The sequence below is a fragment of the Triturus cristatus genome, chromosome 3_2, assembly GCF_964204655.1.
Source record: "Triturus cristatus chromosome 3_2, aTriCri1.1, whole genome shotgun sequence".
NCBI classification, from domain to species: Eukaryota; Metazoa; Chordata; class Amphibia; order Caudata; family Salamandridae; genus Triturus; species Triturus cristatus.
In genome coordinates this window covers 499897468-499923667 of record NC_140584.1, presented here as the reverse complement: position 1 = coordinate 499923667, position 26200 = coordinate 499897468, and the positions used below count along the sequence as shown (strand labels likewise).

At 46.5% G+C, this 26200-nt stretch overlaps 1 protein-coding gene across 2 annotated transcripts in view; it reads left to right on the top strand.

Moving 5' to 3' along the window:
- IRAG1 (inositol 1,4,5-triphosphate receptor associated 1) overlaps window positions 1–26200 on the top strand; it is an 857666-nt gene that overhangs the window by 147222 nt on the left and 684244 nt on the right. Inside the window, exon 3 of one of the 2 annotated variants that reach the window (XM_085648178.1) lies at window positions 13298–13425. The exons of the other annotated variant lie outside the window; for it this stretch is intronic. The gene's annotated coding sequence lies outside the window, so the exon portion shown is untranslated. The remainder of the gene's footprint in view (window positions 1–13297; window positions 13426–26200) is intronic. 2 annotated transcript variants of the gene reach the window in all.

Below are 26200 nucleotides of genomic sequence, written 5' to 3'. Positions count from 1 at the left end.
CACCTTCGAACACCCACTTGCCATGTCTTGAGCAGGCTTTATGGCTGTAGAGATCTCTGTAATTGTGGCAGAGATCTCCACACCTGCAAATAGGTTTACCTGCCAGGAATCCCTTTGGGAATTCCAGGCAGGATTACAAAAGGTAAATTCCGTCATATATCAATGAGGACCGGCTCTACGGCTGTGCGACCTGTGCAGCCGCACCCGGCGCTGACCTCGGGCAATGGTAGGGTCGGGCATGGGGAGAGCCATGTTTAGAAATAACACAAGTTTAAAAAGCAACTGCTGCAAAGTTGCCAGTGTATCCAGCAAATTTCAGGCAACAATAACAGTGTCAAGATAACTGCTGATTAATGTTCTTGCTGGAGAGGGCTGACTAGATGCACAGAAGGTTAGAATGCCTGCTTCAAAGAACGTGTACCACACAAATCACTGAACTGTATTTTATGTGGATTGCTCAGTAGGTCACTGCTTTTGTCACAGAGATCTTTTTGTTACTTGTAGTTCATAAGTTACAACTTAATATAGCACATTAAGCTATTAACTATAATGAAAGAGCTGCATGCAAAGTGCATGACATAGATTAGAACTTTGGGTTTTTTCCACAGCCTTTCATTATTCTAATGTTGCTAAAAAATGTTAATTTGGGTAGAAATATATTCTTATTAGTAAAGCCAACCACTGTGGTATGTTTTAAAACCTGAGTTTGTGCTTCTCCAGACCAAACACTCTTTAAAATACACTTCCTACTAGTATTGGTAAAATGTGACTCCTAGATCTTGTGATCCTTATTGACTTTTGTGACATTTCCTAAAGACTGATTTACACACATGTGATTATTTAGCTCTGTATAATATGTGTGTGATGTAAAGTGCTCTGACATCCTACACTGGTATGAGTTGTACTACAAAATAAATTAAATGCATATGAGAAAGGGGCGATTGAGAGATGAGGGGCACTGGCGGAGCATGGTAGTGAGGTAATTTGTGGTGAAGGAGGTTTTGGAGGGGAGGGTGCTACTAGCATTAAAGTCGGCCCTGCATTCATTTGCAACCTAATTCACCTTTTTGTACAGGCCCTATGTATTGTCAATGTCTGCCTGGGCCTGTCTAGCCAGTCTGACCACAAATGATGGAATTAATCACAATAGTTGATCCAGGCTAGGTGGAGGGTCATAAGACTAATCGCCCCACTGCAATGCACCCTGTAGTGATACCTAAACTTACATAAATCACACACAGGTCTGACTGAGAGGTTGAAGTAACCCCTCACACCTGCAAACATAACTGTAGGAAAAATAAAACACTCCACAATAAATCAAAGCTCATTTCTGGACAGCTCCAATGGAATAATTGCTTTCGTTACTGTCCTCCCACTAGTTCTCTTTTTGAAGCTCTGTACTGTCTTCTCTATTATTGAAAAACATGCAATACTAGCAGGAGAAGCTGCAAACATCTGGATGTATAAGTGTTGTACAGACGTTTCAACAGGTGAGTGGATTATTGTTTCGACAAAAGGAGTTTGGGATGGTGCCAAAGTTGTTTTTGCTCTGTAAACTAACTCCACTACAAGTAATAATGCCACTATTTCTGTTAGGTCTGGTAAAGGCTTCAGTAATTTAGACCTGAGCTAAACCACTAATAGCTATGGTATATAGCAGACATGCTTAACGTAAGAAAATGTGCAAAGCATATAGAAGTTTCAAAACAATTAGAACGTTAAAAACACAACACGATCAAAATCCCACTCCAATTTATAAACACAAAGAATATTTTAATGATCAGAATGACACCAAAAAAAACAAAAAACCCACTAAGAGAAACAGAGATATTATTTTTTTAATTTTTAAATGAAAATGGTGCCAAAAGTGTTAGGCCGTAGCCCCAGTCATCTGGTGGTGCCAGGCCATGACGGAGGCATGATTTAAGACTGACTGTAATGAACGGATATGGAAACCAGATTCATCCTGATCAGAACGTGGAGCAAGGAAGCAGGCTGTGGCCCAGATAGGCTCCACGGGGCTAGATAGCCATTGGACAAAGTCTAGATGGAGCCTTTGACTTTTGGCGGAAAAGGTCAGAGTGAGAGAAATTCATAATTCATGCACAATGACGGCAGATACTTTTGATGCCTTCCCCTAGTGAAGATTTCTACCTTTGGACTTAGGGCCTGATTTAGCAACCTGAATCCTTAGTCCAATGGCTATGCATTCTCTATTGGATTGACTTGGTAGGTTGGTCCCGGTCCTCCAGAGGTCTGTGGAGCCAATAAGTTTCATAAGCCCTTGGTTTTTCAGGATGTTAGGAGGAGTACATTTTGCCACATCCAAGGGTCCTAGGACCTCTGGAACAGCACTTGGATGTCAAGATTCACTCCAGCAGAAGTCACCAGAAGGATACAGGATAGGTCAAGTTGGAACTAGTCAGTTAGGCTCTTCGGGAAAAGGTCTTCTGTCAGCTTAACAGGGGGCCAGCCAACTGAAAATTGGAATCTAACTCTTTGGCCAGGATACACGTTGAGAGCAGGTCCAGTATCTCAGGTCTACTCACAGGTATCAACAGCATGTGCAGTCCTTTTTCTGTGTTCATCATGTCCAAAAGTGTATTGAAGAGGCTGCCCAGGGGTGCTGCATTTATGCCTGGCACTAGCCTGTGGGTGGGGGTGATTCCTGTCCCCTCCCTAACCAATAGGGAAAACGTTCCCAGGGGTAACCCTACCCACTTTTTCAGTGGTTCCTGTGTGCCCCTGCTGCAAAGAACCCCACAGTGTCCTTCTCTACCTAAAACCAACATGGCAGAACCTTTCTTCCCCTGTGCAGAGCTCCTGTGCTCACCCAACCAGTTCAGGGGGCAGATCCTCTCCCACTGGGATTGGTGCATGGCTGACTAGATGAACAAAGAAGAGGGCATACCGATGTGTTATCTATATCTGCTTGTGACAGGGTAGGCCTCTTTGAAGTTAATTAAATTTCAGGGGACTAGATGATCATTCAGTCAGAAGAATAGAACAACTCCCACACCCAAGCTCTTTATCTCAGTTTTGGGAGCAAGGTCACACCTAATCATAGGATCTTGTTAGCTCCTGGGTGTGTTAGAAGTTTATGCAAATAGGCCTGTAGAAGCTTTAGGTTGGCAAAAGGTGACTTTTTAAAAGTATGTTTTGTAAAATATTTAGTAGAAATCTAACTTTACGAATGGGCTGGACTTGTAATCAATATTTTATAAAGCCCTATAATTTATTGTATAGCTATTTTCTAAATTGAAATAACATTACTTAATTTTAACATTATATCGCAATGCTTTCCTATGGATCAGCTATACCCACTATGGGGAAATAATCTTTTCTAGCTTTGTCACTGTAAGGATATGTTTTACATTGAACTTACAACACACAAAAAGAAGTAGGAGTAAACAATGTATCGCTCCAAGAGCCTAGCAGCACAGTTAATATCTTTGAAAAACTGTCCTCACCCACAAAATTGTAGCATACATCATCATTGGGCTGCTAAACAACACCCCTCTGCAGACCAATGCCTGGGGTGGAGCAATAGGGGGGGGGGGGACAATACAAACATAAAGAAGAGTAGGGATAAAGCAAAGGAAATCATATGTGCAGATAATATACTCTAATACTAGCTCAGAAATATCAACTTCCCTATTTTATTCCCGGATTCCTTGGCCAGGATTAAACTTAAAATGGAGGATGGTGGCAATGGGGTTGATTATAAACCATTCACCCCTCCTCTCTGCATGTAAGTCAACATGTTTCTGCCGGTTATAGTGTCTTTTCCGGCATTCGTCAGGACCGCAAGATCCCCTATATAATACCCTCCTTACCTACCTTTATTTTAGTAGCTCAAAGAATGACCGGATGTGTACTCACACTTCAGAAAAACCGAGTGTCACAGTTGTTGAAGCTCGAAAAGGCGTGGGAGCAAGGGCGGCTCCCTGTTGTCAAACATTCATCAAGGTGAGGCCGCAATTCAGACACTGTCCCTCCTCAGGCCGAGAAGGTCATGGAATAAATAGGGAAGTGGATATTCTTGAGCTAGTTTTAGAGTCTATTATCTGCAGGGTTGTTGTTTAGCAGCCCAATGATGAAGCATGCCACAATATTGTTGGTGAGGGCAGTTTTTCAAACATATTAACTTTGCCCCTAGGCTCTTGGAGTGATACATTGTTTACTCCTACTTCTTTTTGTGTGTTGTTGGATATTTATAGTGAAGGTCGAAGTAGGAGTTCTTCCTCTTCCCCCTTTTGAGTGTGATTCAGTTTTTACATTGAACGTATACATGTACTACTTTTAAATACCATGCATCCTGCCTTATTGGTGATTATGGCCTACTTAGGGATCACATATTAGTATTTAAAAGGAGTGTTTTGGATTGTCAAAAGGGGTTATTTGGACAGGTAGAATTTGTGGTTTTAAAACTGCACACAAAGATGACAGTAATAGCCCTGTAGTTTTAAAATGTCACTCTAATAGTCCACTAGTGACATTTTATTTAAAGGCCCTGGGTACATTTGGTACCATATCAAAGGGACTTATAGGCAAGTTAAAGATGCCAATTAATAATATGGCTAATGCAACATGTTTAGGGGTCAAACCACATGCACTGGAGCCTGATTGGCAGAGTTCCAGTGCACAGAGGTAAAACCCAGCAGTAAAATCTAGCATAAGGTCGGGGTGACCATGCAACAAGCGGCATTTCCAATAGATGGGTGTTATTTTGTGTTTACCCCTAGCTTAACCTAATTTATCTTTCTCTGCGTGCTTCTAGGAGAACAGTATAATGATTTGTCCCACCTCCTTCTCTTGGAAGTCGTAGCGCTCGTCTACCTTTGAACATGTTCCCATTATTTTCCTCTCTGCTGCTATCTTTCTACTCGCCAAAGCATCAGCCTAGAAATAGCTTGAGTTTATAGTCTGTTTGGGATTTGTATTGCAGCGCTGCTAACATTGAATGATAGCCAACTAAAATGAATGTGCAGGAAACTTTAAAAACAATGTTTAACTCTAGATACGTCTGCATGCTACGTGCTTTTCTATGCTGTTAAAACTACTAAAGAGAGGAATAGTTTTACTGGGTCTAATAGAAAACATATGGCCTAATGAAGTGAAGGGCGAAGATAATCTTTATTGTTCACCATTAGATGGTAATTCCTTCTTGTTGCATAGAGAACTGCAAACAAAGTAACTTCCCCAGAGACACAAGCATCAGATATGTCAAGCACTTATTAGTTCTAACTGTAGTGATATATAGAATGCTAACTCCCGTGCTGAACTACACGTTTCTCTAAAATCACTGATTCTTCTTATGTTCCTTTTTGGGCATTCTCTTCAAAGCTATGAGAAATTTTGTAAGTTATTAATCAAGTATTTTACTCCTATCACATCTTATAAACATGTTTTTACCACTGTGTTCCATTCTGTACCATGGGTCCAGCTATAGAGGCACGAGTGGGGTTAAAACATTTTTGCTCTTTGGGGAGAACTGATAGGACCCCTGCCGAGCATGGATAGGAGGACTTAGTGTAAAAGTTTAATTTGCACCCACACAAGGTCACAAACATTGGTCAAAACTACAGTGACACAAAAAGGCAACTGCCTAAAGCCTGCTGATTTATTGTGATTTGTTTTGCACATCCCAGAGCCAAGGAACCAGATGCCAGCAGGAACATGATGTATACTGCATTAGCAGCAAGCAATACATTCATTACTTGAAGTGGGAATGCCACTGCAGCAAGCATCACTGCACATGAGATTTGTGAAGGATGGCATGAACAAACCTAACATATACAGCAGCACAACAACTCTCTTTCAACCGCCTCTCATCCAGTGAACAATTTAGAGCCTTACAACATGACAAACATGATGCACCATCGCTTTTAACTCATACACCTACCACCCTAAACCGACACAAACAAAATAAACAGCATGCCACTCTTCACAACTTCACATCTACTGCGCAACAAGGCTACTCTACAAAAACAACACAGCTCGGCAACTCACTCTCAACCCCCATCTCCACCACCTACACATGCAGACCCATCAAAATGAATGCCTTCTTAGCCTGCTGGAAGAGTAATACAATATAGAAAAGCTACACTATTGGTATCCTCATAAAGCTAGTGCCAGCACTAAGTACACACCTGCTACAAGTCGATGAAATAATGCTCACTCTTCTACAAAACAAAGTCAGGCCATCATCAAAACACAGTCTCTAAACTGCCTATTAATCAATGACCGATCACTAAAAACAAGCATCACATCTATGACCTTCTCTCTGACACACAACCCGACTTACTCTTCATAATTGAATCATGGTTGGAAGATGACAAGGCTCTAGTGTTGCATGAAGCAGTTCCACTAGGCTATCAAACTATCACACAAAACTGTGTAGTTAAAAGAGGAGGTAGCCTAGCTATTGTATTCAAGCAAACATTAAATATAACTAAAGCTGATAACGTCTCCATACAAGGCTGTGAGGCCCTCCTCAGCAGATGCAACCCTACACCATCTTCCTCCTGTAACTTCCTACTCCTTTACAGACCTCCACCTAACAATGCAACATTCCCAGACACACTTCTATACACAATTTCAAACCAGATAACGCAACACTCCAACCTATGCATTCTTAATGACCTAAACATTTGGTTTGACAAATCAGATATGCTCCAACCGAAAACAATCATCACTGGCCTAGACACACTGACCGTACATCAGATCATTCACAAACCCACACACATCACTGGACACATCCTAGATGTCATTTTTGCAAATACAGAACTGGTTACCTTTCAAACGATTACTCCAGTCACATGATCAGACCTCTATTTGCTTTCTTTCCAACATAAAACACCACAAAGCAACACACCTAAAACCACCTTACATGCATCCACCTATTGATCATGGAAGAAACTCAATTTTGAACACTTAGAAATACAACTAACCGCCAATACAGATCTAGAAACAGTAAATTCCTTTCAAAAACGATATGAGTGGCTACGGGAAGCTTTTGGTATCCTAATACAACTCAGAACAACAAAACAGGACAAAAGAAAGCAGGCACCTTGAAGAAATACAGAGATAAAAGAAATAAAACAGCAAATTAGAAAGCGGCAACACACTTGGCTAAAAAACAAACCACCAATTGATACAAACTGCACCTACAGAAACTCAGCAGATTATACAAGTCAGTAATCAAACATCTAAAAATAGATACTATTCAGACAGAATTCAAAATGCCAAATGTGCAAATAAAGAATTTAATACAATTTGCACAGCATTTCATAAGCCAAATTGCCTAGAATTAACTCATCCCATTACTCAAGAATTCACTCACAAGTTGGCAAATCATTATAGAACCAAAGCAGACACATTGGACTCCTATTTAAAACAAAGGAAAACCACCAGCATTGACCCTTTCCAAAAAACACCTCCAAGAGTAGGATAATCCAGCCTCTGCATTTTTTCCAACAAATACCACAAAGTGAATTTATGGATCCGGTCAAAGCAAGCAGGCCTGCCGGCAGCCCTTCTGACCCATTTCCACCACAAACCTTCAATAAAATTCTTCTAACTACCTCTGCTGTGAGACTAGTAAGAAGAATCATCAATAATTCCTTAATTACTGGAATCTTTCCAGAAGACCTTAAAAAGTCATACATACGCCCATTACTAAAGAAATCAAACCTGAACCTGCTTAACTATTGACAACTACAGACCAATTACAAATGGACCTTTCCTGGGCAAACTGATAGAAAGAGCAGCATTAGCCCAGATTTCACAATTCATTGAAGACAACTCCATACTTTCAGACTTCCAAACAGGATTCCGTCCAGGAAGAGGCACAGAATCTGCACTCATTGTCATCTGGAATGACCTTAAGAACACAGTAGACCAGAACAGGGTTGCTGCACTACTTCTCTTGGACCTCTCAGCTGTCTTTGTCAGAGTTGACCATGACACTCTAATACAACAATGCTACGAAGCTGGAATTGAGGGGACTGCTCTCGACTGGATCACATCCTACCTTCAAAATAGAACAAATGCAATACATACTCCCATTTTCTCATCTAAACCGTACTTCACAAAAGCAGGGGTCCCTCAAAGCTCAATCATTTCAACCATGCTTTTCAACATCTACATGAAGTCATTACTGGCACTGATTAATTTCACCTCACATGCTATAACTATGAAGATGACACACAAATGCTCCTTGAACTGGAAAGCCCCAATGAAATTGGAAACTCACAAATTTTCAGCTGCCTTAGAGCCATTGATCAGTGAATGACATGGAGCCATTTCAAATTGAATACGTCCAAAACAGAAATAGTCACATGTGGCAATTGAAAAATTATGACCTACTTGCAGCCTGGCCTGACGATCTGGTAACACCACCTAAAGTATCTAAGGAAGTAGGAAAATTTGAAATTACTATGGACTCCAAGCTATCAATGAATCCTAAGAGGGCAAATTAACAAGATCAAGCTTCATTACTATAAAAACTCTGTGACTCATCTTCCCCCACCTGGGATTTCCACACAAGGTCCAGGCTACTATCTCTCTTGTACTATTCAAACTCGATTAAGCTGATGGTCTCTATCACAGATCATCTTTATCAACTATGAAAAGACTACAACGGATTCAGAACTCTGCTGCCGGACTACTCTTACATATAAAGCCACAAGCCCACATCTCCCCTGCCTTGAGGGCCGTACAATGGTTACCGGTTGCCAAAAGATCCACATTAAAGCTGCTGTGTAACACCCACACAGCAATTCATGGAACAGGGCTGCTCTTCATGAGGAATAAAATCACCAAATACATTCAACAAAGGAACCTGCCCTCTAGATTATTACCTCGTCTTAAGAAATACAAGAAACAAACCATAGGTGGCACTTCCTTCTCTCTTCGAGCAGCCAAACAATGAAACTCATTATCCCCAAACATAAGATCCACGGATAACTATCTTATCTTCAGAGGACTACTCAAGAGTTGGCTCTTCCCTACGTAACCACAGTACACAAACAAAGTCAGAGTTGATTAAATATAACTCAAATGTTGATATATCACCTTCCTTATACATATATATACCTTCCATGTACTTATGTATCTATATATTTATTACTTTACTCTTACTGCTAAATAAATTAGCCTCTCCAATGCACTACCCTCTATCTCACCCTATACCTCTCTTAACATATCCTCTAGCTCCATTCTCTAACTCATCCCAAACCTCATTCTACTATTTTGATCCCCAAAATAACACCTTCTAGACTATTCCCTTCTCTGTCCCTCCTTGTATCATCTCAAACCTCTTTTTACTATTCAGATCTCCCAGCCAAGCCTTTCTAAACCCTACCCTTATGTATCTCCTCCTAGACTCATCCGATACCTCATCATCTTTCTCCCTAATCCACTTCTAGAGACTCATCCACTCTCCATCGCTCCTTTACTCATCCCAAACCTTCTCCTACTGCTATGATCTCCAAAATAAATACTTTGTTGACCCTTCCCTCTTCTATCCCTCCATTATCCTTTTCAATAAAAATAACAGACTCACATGTTCACTGCTCAAATTAATTCATATTTCCCTATACCAATTCACCACTAATCTTTTTTGGGTTCCAGAGTTTCATGTTACTAGCTGAAAAGCACATTGACGCCTCGTCAGGGGTCGTAAGCGCTACATAAATGCAATTACAATTACAAAATATCCTTGCTTAGAGTGGAGTCAGGCAGCATCCTCCACGCTAAATAGCCTTACTGCTGCTCTGGATAGGTTCAGAAACACTAGGCACTGTTGTTTGCAGGCTCTCCTGGAGAAACAAACAATGGTACTGGGGGCTATTGACCCAGTGATTTGCACAACGTAATTGAAGCTGCAATTTCCATGGCTTCACAAATGAGATATGCATGAGAACCTGAAACAGATGGTGAACAGAAGAAGGGGTGCAGAGATAGGGGCTGGAAAGGGAACCAGAGATATGAATAGGGAACAGAGAAAGGAGAGTCCACATAAGCGGCAGAAGACTGAGAAGTGCAAGGGGTGGTGGGAAAGGGCGTAGCATAAGAAGGAGGAACAGGGAAAGGCAAGAGTGACATGGACACTGAGGAGGGGCAAGGTCTAAAAGGAGCTGGAAGAAAGAGGGAAAAGAGATGGTATATGACAAGGACCGCAGGTTAATCAGGGAGGTGGTCATCCCTATTACATTATCTTCATGTGCGGCCAACCCGGGGCTATTTGATCAAACATTTTTGTGCATCTTATGTTATGAAAAGCAGAAAGGATGGAAACTCTGATGTTAGCTCAGATTTCAAACTAATATTTAATATATTGTTGTCTTTTAGCTCTAAATGTATCAAAAACCATCAATTAAAGTCCTCAGAAGTCACTCAAATAAAACATACACTAATTCAGCAAATCTTCAAAACCTCTTTGAGACGTCATCACGTCTCCATCAAGTCCGTCAACATAACTTGCTACGACTATGCCGCCAACAGAAGATCCTCCTTAAACTGCAAAACCGAAAAGAGCTACAATCCTCTAGGCCTTACTACTGCCCACATGCTATAATGAATGGATGATAAGCAACCACTTGAAACTCAACTTAAAGCCACATTTTTCTAAAAATTAGATGGTAACCTGTTTAGAGTGGAGACACTGCTAACCTACAACCATCCTGTGCAGCCATACAAACTCTTCAATATAGATTCTCTCATGTAGGCTGTCATGAGTACTTGCAGACCACTATCAGCATTACTAGGTCATGAATAGACCACACAAACAGTTTTTACTTATAGGTCCTTCTCGTCCCACTCTAAAACCTGCAAAGAATCCAAAACATCTCTTACCTGCACCCATTTGCATGCATCACATCCATTTCACATATTTCTGATTAATAAATAATATATTTTTAGTGACATTAATGTTTTGCACATAAAAGGAAAACACTGCAATTTCTGAAACCATATGTCCTATGCTTGGCCAAACAAACCCCAAAGTAGGCCTGACTCTATCTTGTATTTTTGTGCGTCTATGTTTCCATTTATCCTTGCGTGTGACAAAATGTGCACTAGTGTAATGCTCTGTGTTGACATTCTGTTCTCGAAGAACTCTGGGGTAAGATTGTCTTCCAAATGTAACTGTTCAAGGCCTTTTCTGTCTCGGTCTCATAAGGTCTATTCATTATATAAGCTTGTCATTATTTTGTGTGTGACTAGATTTGCATTGTCTCATTCGTTAACATTAGGTCAAACAGGGATTCATTATTATTTATTCAGTTTGATATTGTTTCATATTGCTGTACGGTGATTGATTGAGTCTTGAAACATATTATTCATTTTGTGCTGACTATGTGACATTTACTGTATACTTTACAATAAAAAGGGCACATTTTGGAGGTGAGCCAGTCTGGTTTCCCCTGGCTCTTGGAGAGCAGAGTCTTGTCAGTCTCTTGCGTCGGACTTGGAATATTTTCTCTGAGACTTAACTCTATGTCTTACCTCCTGCTGCATTTGACTGAGCCTTATGCTAATTCGCCATGTATGAAATATTATGCATATTGACTATTTTTGCCTTATTTATTGAACTCAAAATACTTACTAATTCTTCATGATTTCTAACTTTTACTCGTCTCTACAAGGCTTATTTAATCGATTATGCTGATTGCTTTGCTGTCTAGCTAATCTCCTTTGGAGCATATTGTCTCATATATTCTTGAGGACAACACCCCCCCCCCTATCTTGCAGTGAGATAAGATCACTAACACTGATGGCCTTATCAGGGTCTTGGACCTGGTAAACAGACACAGGCAGGGAGACACTGATGCTGGAACACAGAGCCAGGGACCCTGGGAGAGTGAGACAAGGGCGCTGAACTAGAACATATGGACACTGGAACGGCCGATATGGGCACTGGGACTGGGTGACATGGACTCTGGAATAAGGAGGCGTGAACCTTGTACATCCATACATAGATCTTGAATAATGTGGTTGCAGATACTTGGTCAGGGACACAAGTGCACCTCGATAGAAAGAGAAGAACTTTGGCAAGGAGAGAGATGGATGCACACATTACAGGAAATTTCAAGACAGGGAGAGAGGAATAAAAATAGGGACATAGACACTCGAGAAAGGACGTACAGCAGGAAGGATGGCAAAATCAGATGATAGCGGAGGGTGACGTCAATGAAGATCACTTTTTATGGCATGTGAGAATGGTCTATTGAGCGGGTAACCCTCTAGAATTCTATTGAGGGGCGTAGTCCCTCTTTTGTTAGTGAAGATGACAAACTGTCGGGTGACCATTTTTTAATGGGCGTAAGCTGAGTGGTACGGTTTTTATATAGTCGTTTTTCATACCGCACTGTGATGCAATGTAAATGATATGTGTTGCAATGCAGATCTCAACAAATGTCAGCGGCAAATGTTTTAAATTGCTGAACTATTCTGTTGACAGATTTAACAAGCATTTGCAATGCAATCGGTCTTGCATTAGTGAAAGTTAGAGCCATTGACGCTGCATATGACAATGTTTCTTAGTTACGTTTTTTTGTTTGCAGTGAAGTGATCATTTGACCTGACTAAAGAGATAGGAGTGAAAGAGAATAGAGTAGAAACAGTGGAAAGTAGAGGTGGAACGAGTGGTGCTTTAAAGGAAAGATGGAACTTTAGCATAAGCAATAAAAGAAAATCCAGGAAGCAAGGAAAGGGTGCAGTTCCACAGGCTGTTACTAGGTGTCCCTCTGGAGTTCTAAAGGGACCTCTATTAGCCACATAAGGCACTGCACTATTAATGCAGCCTACTAAAGGATGTTGTTCTGGCATTGTTTTCTGTTGAATGCAGTATCAGAGGTGCAGTACTTTAATGTTTACATGAAACAGCAGCTTTAACAGAAGTGTTCCCAAACTGTGTGCACATCTGTTCACGGTGCCCGGTGCTTTTTATGCTTAACTTTAGTGGAGGAGCAGTAGGGAGGGGAAGGAGGATGTGGCTCTATGGTCAGAGCAGCTGACTTTGGAAATAAGGAACAAAGAATTGAAGTCCCAGCGTCGCTTCACTATCCTGTGATTCTGGGCAGTATCACTTAATCTCCTGGCTTTAAAAAACAAGCCAGAAGTAATAATGGAGTCGATGTCTGCACTGCAGCTACCGACACAATGGCGGCGCAGTCACGCTGATTATAATAGTAATGTACTCCTTTGAAAATGGAACAAAATCATAATGTTAAATTACAATTGTTTCATAAAAGTGACTTTGGTTCAAACTTTCTTCCTTTTTTCCATGTAGCCATGAAATGACTTCACATTAGCCTTGGATATTCCACACGGAACCGGATGACACATCAGAGGCCACAGTTCAACCGTTCATGATGTCTAGGTAGTGATTTGTGACCATCAGGAACAGAGTTACCTAAGGTAGAAACGAACATAATTATCTGTTGTAATTAGAGAACATTTAGTATAAACATAAAATCCTAGTGTATTATGAAAGTGGAAAGTTGGATGATTTCCCTTTACGCTGAATTGGTATCCTTCAGTTACAATATTAAACAATAAACTATTCATAGTCATACCACAATTATTTTTTCACAGGTTTCTAGGTAGAAGATACCTTCTAAAAATAATTTGGGAAAAGGCACATAAAAAGGGTCACATTAGCTTCAAAGAAATCTAAAATTACACATTTAAGAACAGACAAAAATTAAGTTTTGATTAAACAGCACGTAAAGAACAGAAACTGTCATGCTTTTTCCCCATTTCCTGTAATATGAGTCCGACGTTGTTTTATTCAGTGTGATCCCCTGGTTTCATTCTGATCTCATGAAACACTTCAATGAACTCTAGAAATAAGGACAGGAGACTTTGAACGTACAGGCTCCAAGGGAAATTTGAAAGATTTTAAAAAGTGCTTAGTGATCAGAAGAGTGATGAGTGTACATTGTTTTTGATGTATGATATTTATCTATATACAGCATATCCATGGTGTTTCCATCCGTCCAATATTTTACATATATTCTTAACCAAAGTGACAGGCGTACATTCCAGGTGACTATGGACATTTTAGCATATAGGGCCCATTTATACTGCATATGTAAGGGCCAGTTCAGAAATGCATTTTGCACTACGTAAAGTAGGACTTCTGTAGTACTATTTTATGTAATATTACATGCCTTTGTGAATGGGCCTCAGACCATCTACAATGGGATTAAAGCAGGAATATTCAGGGACTAAACTAATCCTGAACTAAAAGAGACTGAACGCTTTTACTAATATGGAGTTGGATGTTTTGGGCAGAATCACAAATAAATGTGAGAGTTTATAAAAGAGTACTTCTGTACAACTACTTGCCATACCCATAAATGCTTTTGAGCATCGGCCTGTTCATTTGAGGCAGGAGGCAGATGCCCCTGAAATGGGAAATGATTGCAGAGCTAGCTGTCCAGATGGTCTTGTGGTGGGTGGATGTCAGAAGGCCCTGCAAGACCTTGAAGGGAAATCTGAGGATCTGTATGAAGAAGTGGGTTATGAGTAGTTCTCTGAGTGTACAAAAGCAACAGCAAGGAACCCCTACTATGCTTATCCTATCTCTCCATACCAGCCCAAGGGCATCACCCTATGGCATTAAAAAGACTCTCACCCACTGGGATTCCGAGTGGCATGCTTCATCATAGAGGCCTCGTCCAGATACCTAGTGTGTCTAGACGGGCTCAACATAGGCAGCCAAGGGAGCTCTTTGGCTATTGAGTGGGATTTTACATTTAAAATAGCATAGGGTGTCTTGAGGGTTAATTTTATTCTCAAAAGAAAGGCACCCTGACAGAGTTATAAACAGGTGAGGATGCACTAAGGAAATTAGTATCCCTTATTCTAATTTCACATCAAGCATGCCACTTGAAATCCCAGTGGGTGAGTTTTTTTTAATACCACCGGGTGTTCTCCTTGGGCATATTATTACAATGTACAACATACATGAGTGCAAAGAGTGTCTCGAAAGTGAAATCTATCCTTAGAACATAAAGCATGATGAATATGGAGGACATGAAGAGGGATATGATGTTGCAGATAGTATTAATTACTGCTTCTGACAAAATGTTCTTTATTGTAGTTTTGAAAGATGTGTTACATCACTTGAGCCACTTCACAGTTGCTTGACAGCATGTTAAGGCAGGGGGATGGAGTGTAGGTGCACGAAATCCAAACTAAGCATTACACACTCTCAGATTTATTTTTCCTATCTAGTGAAATTGCCTCAGACCTTATATGCTTTATTGAAAGTGCTACATCTTCCCGTTTTACTATTGGGCAAATCTACACAAGGCAAGCCACAATACTCCCACTTCTATGTGTGAATTAATAATTACTAGTGCACTGTAAACTGAGTTTCGAGATACAGGTTACCCTTGCCTATCGTAATTGTACCTGGGTTATGAAGCTTTAAGAGTGTGTAACAACAGTATTCCTAATTTCTAATGTCATTTTGGAAGTATCAGTATTAAAGATAGATTTTAGAATACAATTATATGCAAGAATTAGAATATCAATCAAGGTTGTACAGTATGTCCAGTCGATGGCTGTATAGACAAAAGCATTGTGCCTGTGTATGAAGCATAAATAAAATTATGACCTTCTCTGATAAACATATAACTTTCTGCTTTCAATACACATTTGACCAGAAATGTGATGAGCTCTTAGCAACTTGACTGGGCAAGGGAATGGAGTGTGAAGAATCTCTGTTCTGTCTTCCTAGTGCCTTGCTGGCCTCTCTGGCTCCATTACCTGTGGTGGGCTGTGTCTGGGAGGTGATGGAGGCAACTAAACTTTAGGGGTGGTGAGATCAACTACAGGAGAGGATTAGGCTTCTATGAGGGAACACTGCTATCCTGGTTGAGGTAGGAAGTAGCCAGGGAATGTTCCCTGATCAGAAGTCAACTCACAAAATATGACTGACATTTCTCTGTAAAGAATGGGTTTGCGGGTCTCATTAGGAAAGCTATTGTTCACTTTGAACAAGACCCTAGCATGAGCCTTAAAAATACCTTGTAGGACCCACTTACATTAAATAAGCCCAAAAATAAGAATCTGATTGGGAGATTTCTGTGCCCCCTGTTAAAGAAATAAAATGATATTGTCCTGACTTCTAGCTTAGTCTTCGCTGGGCTGACACTTGCTACTAGAACTCGAGAGGCTAGCCTCCTGTTAGATCTGGGGGTCTCTAGTTGGCAGGGTAGGTACCTCTGTCCAAGTAGGGACCTTTGCTTCTAGTCAGGGAAAGGGGGATACACTGTTAAGATAACCCCTGCTCACCCTCTAGGTAGCTTGGCCTGAGCAGTCTAGGCTGTCAAAGGCAATGTGTAAAGTATGTGTACCAACACTCACAGTAACACAGTGAAAACATCACAGATTTACTCCACACCAGTTTTAGAAAAATAAGGTATCTTTACTAAAAACTTCACAAGACCAAATACTACAGAAAAACCAACATACAATTGAAAAGATTACTTCAAAGATAGTTCAAGTGTTTGCAGAAAGTACTCCAGGATGTAAAAATCAGTGTCCTGCACAATGCGACTCTTAATGCACAAAATGCGACACTCTCGTGCCCAACAGTACCTGTAGTTGCGATAAGGTTCCCAAAAGCTATAACAAGGAAGATGGCAAAGGCAAAGCGATACTCCAGAGATCTTGGGGAGGCTTTGCAGCAGACCTGCTTCACGCAGCAGAGGTGGATGCGCCGGCTCCCATCTGTAGGGGGAGGATGCGATGACTTTGGCTTTCGTTGCGTAGGTTTCTTAGGGGGAAGCTGCACGCACAGGTACGATGCAACGATCTTCGATGCGGCGCGAAGCGCGGCGCAGCGCTGACTTCTGGCACCGCAACCCTCGATGCGTCACGGGACGGGACTCTGCGTCGACACACGCAGCGACTGGATACTTCCACGCACAGGCAGTGGTGCGGTCCGCAAACTGGTTCTGCGACGACCCTCGCAGCATCAGGAATCTTCACGCACCGGGACGATGCTCGACGCACTCGGCGATGCGGGGACTCCGGGTGCTGCGATGACGCCGCGATTAAATTCTCCTCGCACTCTCGTTCTTGCGACTCGCAATCGGATGATGCGTTGGGTACCAGTTACTCTTTTTCACGCTTCTGCTTCCCAGCTCCCAAACACAGCAAAACGACCTCCTGAGGCCCCAAGACTGGACAAGCACTCCAAGGCAGGTCAGAACTCCTTCAGCAGAGTTCCAGGGGAGCTGGTGGTGAAGTCCTTTTGTTCCTGGGACTTCTTAACAGGGAGCCAGCTCTTCTCAGGCCCTTGGAGATCAGAATCAAAAGAAGGGGACACAGCAAAGTCCTTCCCCTCTCCTTGGCAGCAAAGCAAAACAGCAGTCTTCTCCTCTTCAGTTCTTTTCAGCTTTCTCCTTGGCAGAGGTTCCTTCCTAGTTCCAAAGTGATCTAAAGTTTAGGTGTCTGGGGTCCTCTTCTTATACCCCTCCAAGTCTTTGTCCCTCTTTGTTTCAGTGGGGGGATTCCCCTGCTCAAACCGGTTCCTGGGTGTGCTCTGCTCTGGAGCACCTGGTTCCTTTCAGAGTGAGGGGCAGGGTCGTTAGACGCTCAGCAGGAGGTGGAGCCTTGTTTGTGCCAGCAGAGGCAGAGACCTCAGCCTGGCCAGCAGGGGGTGGAGCCAGCATTGTGCTGGCAGAGGCAGCCGTACTCAAACCCAGGGGCTACTCCTCCCACCCATCTAAAGCAGATCTCCCTATTCACCCTGCTGCTGACTCATCCAGACTCCTGGAGCCACCTAGCCCATCACATGACACCAGTCACCCAATCAGGACACAGGCACACAGGAGAATAGCTACTTTCTAAAAAGTGCTATTCTCACACAGTGAATTTAAAAACCATCTTGCTAAAAAGATGTATAATTAAATTCTGAACACAAACTTGGATTTTCTATCTTGCCCTTATGGGGAGGTAGGCATGTAACAGCCTCCCCCATTCTATCCTATGGGCAAGATAGCCTCTCAGCAGTGAAAAACGAAAATGGCTGTAATTCACTACCAGGGCATGTTACACACCTCAGTACATGCCCTACCTTTCAGATACACTGCACCCAGCCCAGGGGGGTACCTAGGGCCACCATAGGGATGCCTGACATGTACAGAAAGGGAAGGATAAGGCCTGGTCAGTGGGTGCACTGGCCAGGTCAACATGGCAGTCCTGGACTGCACATAGGCACTGCAAGCAGGCCTAAGACATCATTTTAGGGCTACTCCTGTGGGTGGCACAATCAGTGCTGCAGCCCACTAGTAGCATTTGAATCACCAGCCCTGGCACACCCAGTGCACTTTACTAGGGGCTAACAGGTGAAATAAATATGCCAATCATGGATAACCAATCAATATAACAATTTACCAAGGGAGCACTTGCACTTTGACACTGGTCAGCAGTGGCAAAGTGCCCAAAGCATCTAAACCAGCAAAAACGAAATCCAGCATAGCGTCCAAAAATACAGGAGGTAGAGGCAAAAAGTCTGGGGTAACCACGCCAAAGATGCCAGGTCTAACACGTGTCCCCTCCAGCTGAAAGTGGGGAGAACTACCCACCCTCTTGGGAGTTCTCATCACTAAGGTGGAAAAACCTGGACAGATCATCAGCGTTGGCGTGTTCTGTACCGGGGCGGTGTTCCACCGTAAAGTCCATCCTCTGTAGGTAAATGGACCACCTCAACAGCTTAGGATTCTCACCCCTCATCTGCATCAACCATCTAAGGGGCCTGTGGTCCGTCTGAACCCGGAAGTGAGTCCCAAACAAGTAGGGTCTCAGCTTCTTCAGAGCCCAGACCACAGCAAAAGCTTCCCTTTCAATCACTCTCCACCTCTGTTCCCTGGGAAGTAGCCTCCTACTAATGAAAGCTACAGGTTGGCCCAAGTCCTCATCATTTAGTTGTGAGAGCTCTGCTCCCACTCCATGCTCAGAAGCATCTGTCTGCACTATGAATTCCTTGGAGAAGTCAGGCGCCTTGAGTACAGGTGCTGTACACATGGCCTGCTTCAGGGCATCAAAAGCTTCTTGGCAGGAGGAGGAGCCTAGCGCGCAACCAAGATGGCCGCGTAGGTGCGAGGCTCCCGAGGACCACCACGACCTCCTGAATTAATCCTGGCTATATCCTGTCCTTGTTGAGGGGACTGCATCGGTGAACCCGAGCTGAGGCGCCATCCGTTTTTCCTTTTCGAATCGGACCCCGGACACCGGTGGGAGCACCGATTGAAGGTTGCGGCCTTCTCCGCGCTGGCCCCCCGGATTGGAGTAGTGGGGCGATCCGGGGACAAAGCGAACAACAGCGGCGGGCAGGGCTGGGCGACTCGCGTATCCCGTGCTTTCACTTTCGCTTTTGCGCTCTCCTTGCCCTCAAGCGAGGTAGGGTTGCGGAGCGGGGTGCGCTGGTGTGGCCTTGTCCAGGTGCCCGGCTGACCCGCCGGCCGTGAGTCGTCCTGCGGCCCAGTGGTCGCCCTCCCCCCCCCCGGAACCCGTGAACTGGTTTATCGGCCCTTTCGAGGAGATTGGCACGACGGTGGGAGAGCAGGCATGTCCACCAAACAAGATGGCGACCGGGCGAAGGTGAAGACGACCCGCCGCGGCCCGGCGCCTCAATCCAACAGTATGGACCGCTACACCCTCCAGAAGGGATCTCCGGAGACATCGCGCACATCCCCGGCGGGCCCGACGGAGGCATCTGCTCAACCGGTGGATCTGACCCTCCGGGACGTCATGGGCGCCATCGCAGAGATGAAGGCCTCGGTGGACCAGCGCTTCGACACCCTAGCGCAAAAGATAGACTCGGTCCTGGTGGATGTTAGCCTTGTGAGGGCTGACTTGTCCAAAACCAACGACCGGGTCGATTCCCTGGCCCACACCACAACGAGCCTCACGACGGACGTGGTGGCCCTCCAAAAGGAGGTGCGCCGGCTTGGTCAGGCGAGCGCCCTGATGGACCGGCGACTGGAGGATTCCGAGGGTCGGGCCCGGAGGAATAACGTTCGCATTGTGGGAGTGCCGGAGGGACGAGAGGCGGAGGCGGCAGATCTTTTTGTGGAAGAATTGATCCTTACCCATCTTCAGCCCCGGGGGCTGAGTAAGCTTTTTGCGGTGGAACGTGCTCACCGGGTCCCTGGGGGCAGACCTAAGGCCGGTGCCCCGCCGCGGCCTCTCATTGCCCGGATTTTTAATTTTCGGGACAGAGACGCTATCCTGCAGACCTCCAGGCAACAGGGACCGGTCAAGCTTGATAACATGGATGTGCATTTCTACCCAGACTTTACTCCGGCGGTCCAAAAACTGAGATTGAGTTTTCTCGGAGTTAAACGTCGCCTACGGGACCTGAACCTTAAATACTCAATGCTTTTTCCAGCTAAGCTAAGGGTGGAGGTGGATGGGCGCACGCACTTTTTTGACCGACCCGAGGCGGCTGGAGACTGGTTGGACACTCTGCCTGGAGATCGGGGCCGAGGGGGTGGGGGGGGTGCGGTTGGCGGGGAGGGCCCGCCGGATCAGAACTGAGGGGTGAAGAATAGGCCTTGCTCTGGACAACATTCCTTTACCATTTACTGATCGTTTATGTTCCCCTCCGATGGAGGTCGTGTGGGGTCTGTTGGGGGCTTCCCTCCTCCTCTGGGGGACTAGTTAGTTTTTCATCTATGGGGCGACAGGCACACTGCACTTTGGGGGGGCTGTCTGGGCTCATGCAGGGGTGCAGGGAGGGGGGAGTTCTGTTGGGATGGGGGGGTGGGGGGGTGTGTCGTTTGTTTGCACCGCAAGGCAAGCCCTTTACTGTATTGTTGCTCTCGAGATGCTCTGTGGGGGACGACTGATTGCTTCTACGTATGATGGGGGGTAGGGATTTGACTGTGTTGTCATGGAATGTTAACGGCCTGGGGGACAGGATTAAGCGTGGTGTGGTCCTGCAGTACCTGAAACGTATCTCACCAGATGTTATCTTCCTGCAGGAGACACACCTTATAGGTAACTCCTTTCATGCCATGAATCGGCGAGGCTATCGTTTGGTGGCCCACTCGGGCTTCACCTCGGGCTCGCGGGGGGTGGGTATCATGATTAAGAACTCGCTCCCGTTGGAGATTGATGAGGTGCGCCATGATGAGAGGGGACGCTACACTGTTCTGGTGGGTAGAATGGAGGGTAGAGTGTTTGTTTTTATATCAGTGTACGTCCCGCCTGGGTTACAATCTACTACATTTGCGGATTTGGGGCGCCTCCTCCTGGACCTCCCGGGTGGCCTGCTGGTGGTTGGGGGGGACTTTAATGCGGTAGTTTCTGGGTCTCTGGATCGCCATCCCCCTAGGGACCTCCCCCGGGCACAGGCCTGGCTGTCCGGCCTTTTAGATACTCTGGGCCTGGTGGATTGCTGGCGACTAAAGCATCCCGCGCAGCGGCAATACACCTTCCACTCGGGTGCCCATGGTAGCCTCTCGCGGCTTGATTACATCCTTGTCCCGGCGGCCTATGCTGGGAGGGTGGGAGAGGTGTGCCATCTGGCGCGGGGCATTTCAGATCACTCCCCAGTACTGTTACATTTCGATGTCTTCCCTAGGGGGGAGGGCAGGGTGGCTCCAATCAATGCTTGGTACTTGCGTGACCCCACTATTCGTGCCGACTTGATCAAATCCTTACAGCGATACTTTGATGAGAATGTGGGGTCTGTCCCTTCGGCCATCTCCCTGTGGGAGGCTTTTAAGGTAGTTCTCAGAGGGGAGGCCCTCTCCTTTATCTCCCATGCCCGGAGGCGCGAGCGGGAGGAGGTAACCCGGGTGGAGGCCGAAATTGCGGAGCTGGAGGGTGACCTGGGGAGCGGGGTAACCGACGCCAAGTTGCATGTTCTGCACCTCAAGCAGGCGGCCTATAGGGCCCTCGTCACGGAGGCGGCCAGGGGCCTCAGTAGAGAGCAACAGGGGCGACTGTATGATGTGGGTGATAAGGCTGGTAAATTGATTGCGTGGTTGGACAAGAGGGAGAGAGCGAGTCGTGTGGTTCCTTTGATTGAGGGGATGGATGGTGTGCCTGTCACCGAGCCGGAAGCCATTGTCTCCTGCTTCGCGGATTACTTCCGCGAGGTGTACTCCCCGGTTTCTCCCTGCTCGGAGGAAGATTCCCATGCCCTGCTTCGGGACATCGCGCTGCCCTCCCTTACGGTGGAGGACAGGGATTTGCTGGACGCTCCTCCCACCTCGGACGAAATTGCCCTGGCTATTCGCTCGGTCGCATCCGGCAAGGCCATGGGCCCCAATGGTATCCCCATCGAGCTCTACAAGCTACGACCGGATGTACTGGCGCCCCACCTGCGCGCCATGTTCCTGGCGGCCCACTCGCGGGGTTCCCTCCTGCCGGACCAGCGTCTGGCCACAATCGTGGTGATCCACAAGGAGGGGAGACCCCGTGAGCGGGTTACATCCTATAGGCCTATCTCGCTCTTGAACGCGGAGCCCAAAATCTTTGCCAAAGTACTGGCCAATCGGCTGGTTGGCGTGGTGGGCGATTTGGTCCACCAAGACCAATCTGGCTTTATACCCCATCGCAACACGGCTCTTAATCTGCGACGCTTGCATGGGGTGCTCGCGCGGGTCCCGTTTGTGCGGGAGCCGGCCATCTTGGCGTCCTTAGACGCCACCATGGCGTTTGACACGCTTGAATGGCCATACATCTGGGCGATGCTGGCAAAATTTGGATTTGGACCGGGATTCATTAGCTGGGTCAAATTGTTGTATTCGGGCCCATTGGCGCAGGTGGTGGTGAATGGGCGAGTCTCGGCCCCCTTCGCGCTGGGGCGGGGCACGCGTCAGGGTTGCCCCTTGTCACCGCTCCTGTTTGCATTGGCCTTGGAGCCCTTGGCGGAGTGGCTGCGGTGGCACCCCTCCATCCGTGGTCTCCGCTGGACCCCCGAGCATGAGGACCGCGTGTCCCTCTACGCCGATGATATCCTTTTGTATCTCGCCTCCCCGCGTAACTCGCTGATTGTCCTGGTTGATGTTTTGCGCTCCTTCGGTCGTAACTCAGGCCTTGTCATCAACTGGGCGAAATCCTGCGTGTATGTGCTCTCCGGGGAGGCTCCGGCCCTACCACGGGACTGCCCGATCCAGATTGCCTCCCAGGGGTTCCGGTACCTGGGTATATATATTACTCTAGACCCGGAGGCCCGCTACGAGCGGAACTTGCTACCCCCCCTCCAGCGCTTGCGGGAGGACGTTGCGCGCTGGCGGCGTCTTCCGCTTTCGCCGCTTGGCCGAGCGGCCTTGTTTAAGATGATGTCCTTGCCGCGCTTTCTGTATGCGCTTTAGAATACTATGGACTTGGTTCCGGCGCGCTACTTCCATGAGGTGGAGAGCCTGCAGCGGCGCCTGTTCTGGGACGGGAGGCCGCGTATTGCTCTGGCTAAATTGACGCTCCCGTGGTACGATGGGGGGGTTGCCCTCCCGGACATTAAACGGTATTACTGGGCCTCCCAGCTAGCTGCAATTAATCATGGCCTTTACGGGCCCGCCCTGAACCCGGCATTTGAAATGGACAAGATGCTCTTGCCCGGTGGCGACTACTATCGAGCGCTCTACTCTGGCGCGCCCGACTCCCGTCTGACGGGACCGACGCGTGTCATGGTGCGTGTCTGGCACGCGGCTAATGCAGCGATGGGGTGGAAGGACCGTTTGACCCGGGCGACACCGCTATATACGTCTGAGAGGTTGGGCTCCCTGTGGACATCGAAGGGCTTCGAGAAGTGGGACACGATCGGAATCAGCACAGTGGGAGATCTCTGGACGAGGGGGGGATTCAAAACTTTTGAGACGCTGCAGACGGAGTTTCAGCTGCAAGGCAGTGAGTACTTTCGGTACTTACAAGTCCGCCACGCGCTGGGCTCCGTCTTCCCGGATGTCGCGTCCATTCCGGAGTCTTCCCCCCTGGAGGACCGAGTGCTGGATGGCCATGTCCCAGACAGCACGATCTCCCTTATATATAAAAAGCTGATCAACGACAGATCGTGCCTGCTGACTAGTCTCCGCGAGGCCTGGGTTGCCGACGGGTTGGAACTGGACGACGAGGACTGGATCTCCGCGGTGGCCTCTCTGAAGGAGGTGGCCATCCCGGCTCGCCTTCGCTTTGTCCAGCTTAAGATCCTCCACCGGGTTTACGTGACGGGACCAAGGCTTCTACGTATGGGCTTTGCTGGTGACGGATTGTGTAAGCGTGGCTGTGGTGCTTTGGCAACTTTCATGCATATTCTGTGGGAGTGCCCAAAGGTGGAGCGATTCTGGCGTGGTGTGCATGAGGTCCTGCGTGTGGTTACGCGTGTCGCGCTGTTGCCTGAAGCGAGGAGATGCTTGCTGAATGTGTGGGAACCAAATGACTATTCGGTCCCGCAGAAGCGGTGGGTGACTCTGGGATACATGATAGCTAAGCGTGACATTGCTCAATTGTGGGGATCCCAGAGGCCCCCGGCGGTGTTGGCCTGGAAAGAACATATGGATTGGTGTATGTTTCGTGAAAAGGTAGTGTATGTGGCGAGGGGTAAGCCTGGGGCGTGGGTGAAAATCTGGGGCCCCTGGAACGCCTATCGCGGGGGTATTTGTGAGCCGCCACTGCTACCGGCCGCCTCACCAGCTCCGTCCCCCTAGCCGACCCCCTCCCCCAGCCGCGGGCATGTGGTTCCCCTGTCCCTGATCTATTCCCATTCCCCTCTTCAGAGTTTGGCTGCTGGTTGGGATCCCCCACTTAAGGAGCACGTGCCGTCACTTTGGATTGCGGGCTGCCTTGCGGATGTGGTTTTTTGTGTTGTTCTGTTTTGAAAAAAAGGAAACCGTATTGTGGGCTTGGAGTTATGTGGCCTGCGCTATTGATATCTCCTGATTTACCGATCTGCACCGCCAAGAGACTCTTACTGTAGGTATGTCATATGCTTCTGCCACTCTAGCGGCCGGCCGGATGGTTGTAGGCCCATACCTGTAACCTTTTTTAACATGTAATAAACGGTTTCAAAAAAAAAAAAAAAAAAAAAAAAAAAAAAAAGCTTCTTGGCAGGCACTGGTTCAAATCACTCTCTTCGGTAACTTCTTGGAAGTTAGTTCTGTCAAGGGAGCAACAATGGTGCCATACCCCTTGACAAAACGGCGATAGTACCCGGTGAGTCCTAAGAAGGCTCTCACCGCTGTCTGGGTCTTGGGGGGTTCCCAAGCCCGGATGGTATCTATCTTGGCTTGTAGGGGCGCCACCTGGCCGCTTCCTACCTGGTGTCCCAAATACACCACCGAACCCTGCCCTATCTGGCACTTACTGGCCTTGATAGTGAGGCCTGCACTGTGCAGAGCCTTCAACACTGCACAGAGGTGTTTCAAGTGTTCTTCCCAAGTGGAGCTGAACACAGCAATGTCATCCAGATATGCGGCGCTGAATTGCTCCAGCCCGGACAGCACCTGGTTGACCAGTCTCTGGAATGTGGCATGGGCGTTCTTCAACCCAAAGGGCATGACACGGAACTGGAAGTGCCCCTCTGGCGTTGAAAACGCAGACCTCTCCTTGGCCCCATCAGTTAAGGCAATCTGCCAGTACCCAGAAGTTAAATCAAACGTACTGAGGTAATTGGCAGCTCCCAACCGATCCACAAGCTCATCAGCTCTGGGGATGGGGTGTGCGTTACTCTTCGTGACCGCATTGAGCCCACGGTAGTCCACACAAAACCTAAGTTCTGGAGTGGCACCTGGCGCAGCAGTTTTTGGTACAAGTACCACTGGGCTAGCCCAGGGGCTGCTGGAGGGCTCAATCACCCCTAGTTCCAACATCTTAGAAACCTCCTTCTTGATGCTGGCCCTGACCTTGTCAGCCAACCGGTAAAACTTTTGTTTCACAGGCATGCTGTCTCCCGTGTCCACATCATGGACACACCAGTTGGTGATACCGGGAGTCAGGGAGAACAGAGATGCAAACTGACCCAACACATGGCGACAGTCCCTCTGCTGTTCTGGGGTCAGGGTGGGCGAGAGGACCACTCCATCCACTGACCCATCTTGCTCCTTAGCTTCCAGGAGGTCAGGAAGAAGATCGCTATCCTCCTCCATTCCTGCATCTGTAGCCAGTAGCATTGTTATTTCAGACCTCTCAAAATGGGGTTTGAGGCGGTTCACATGTAGGACCC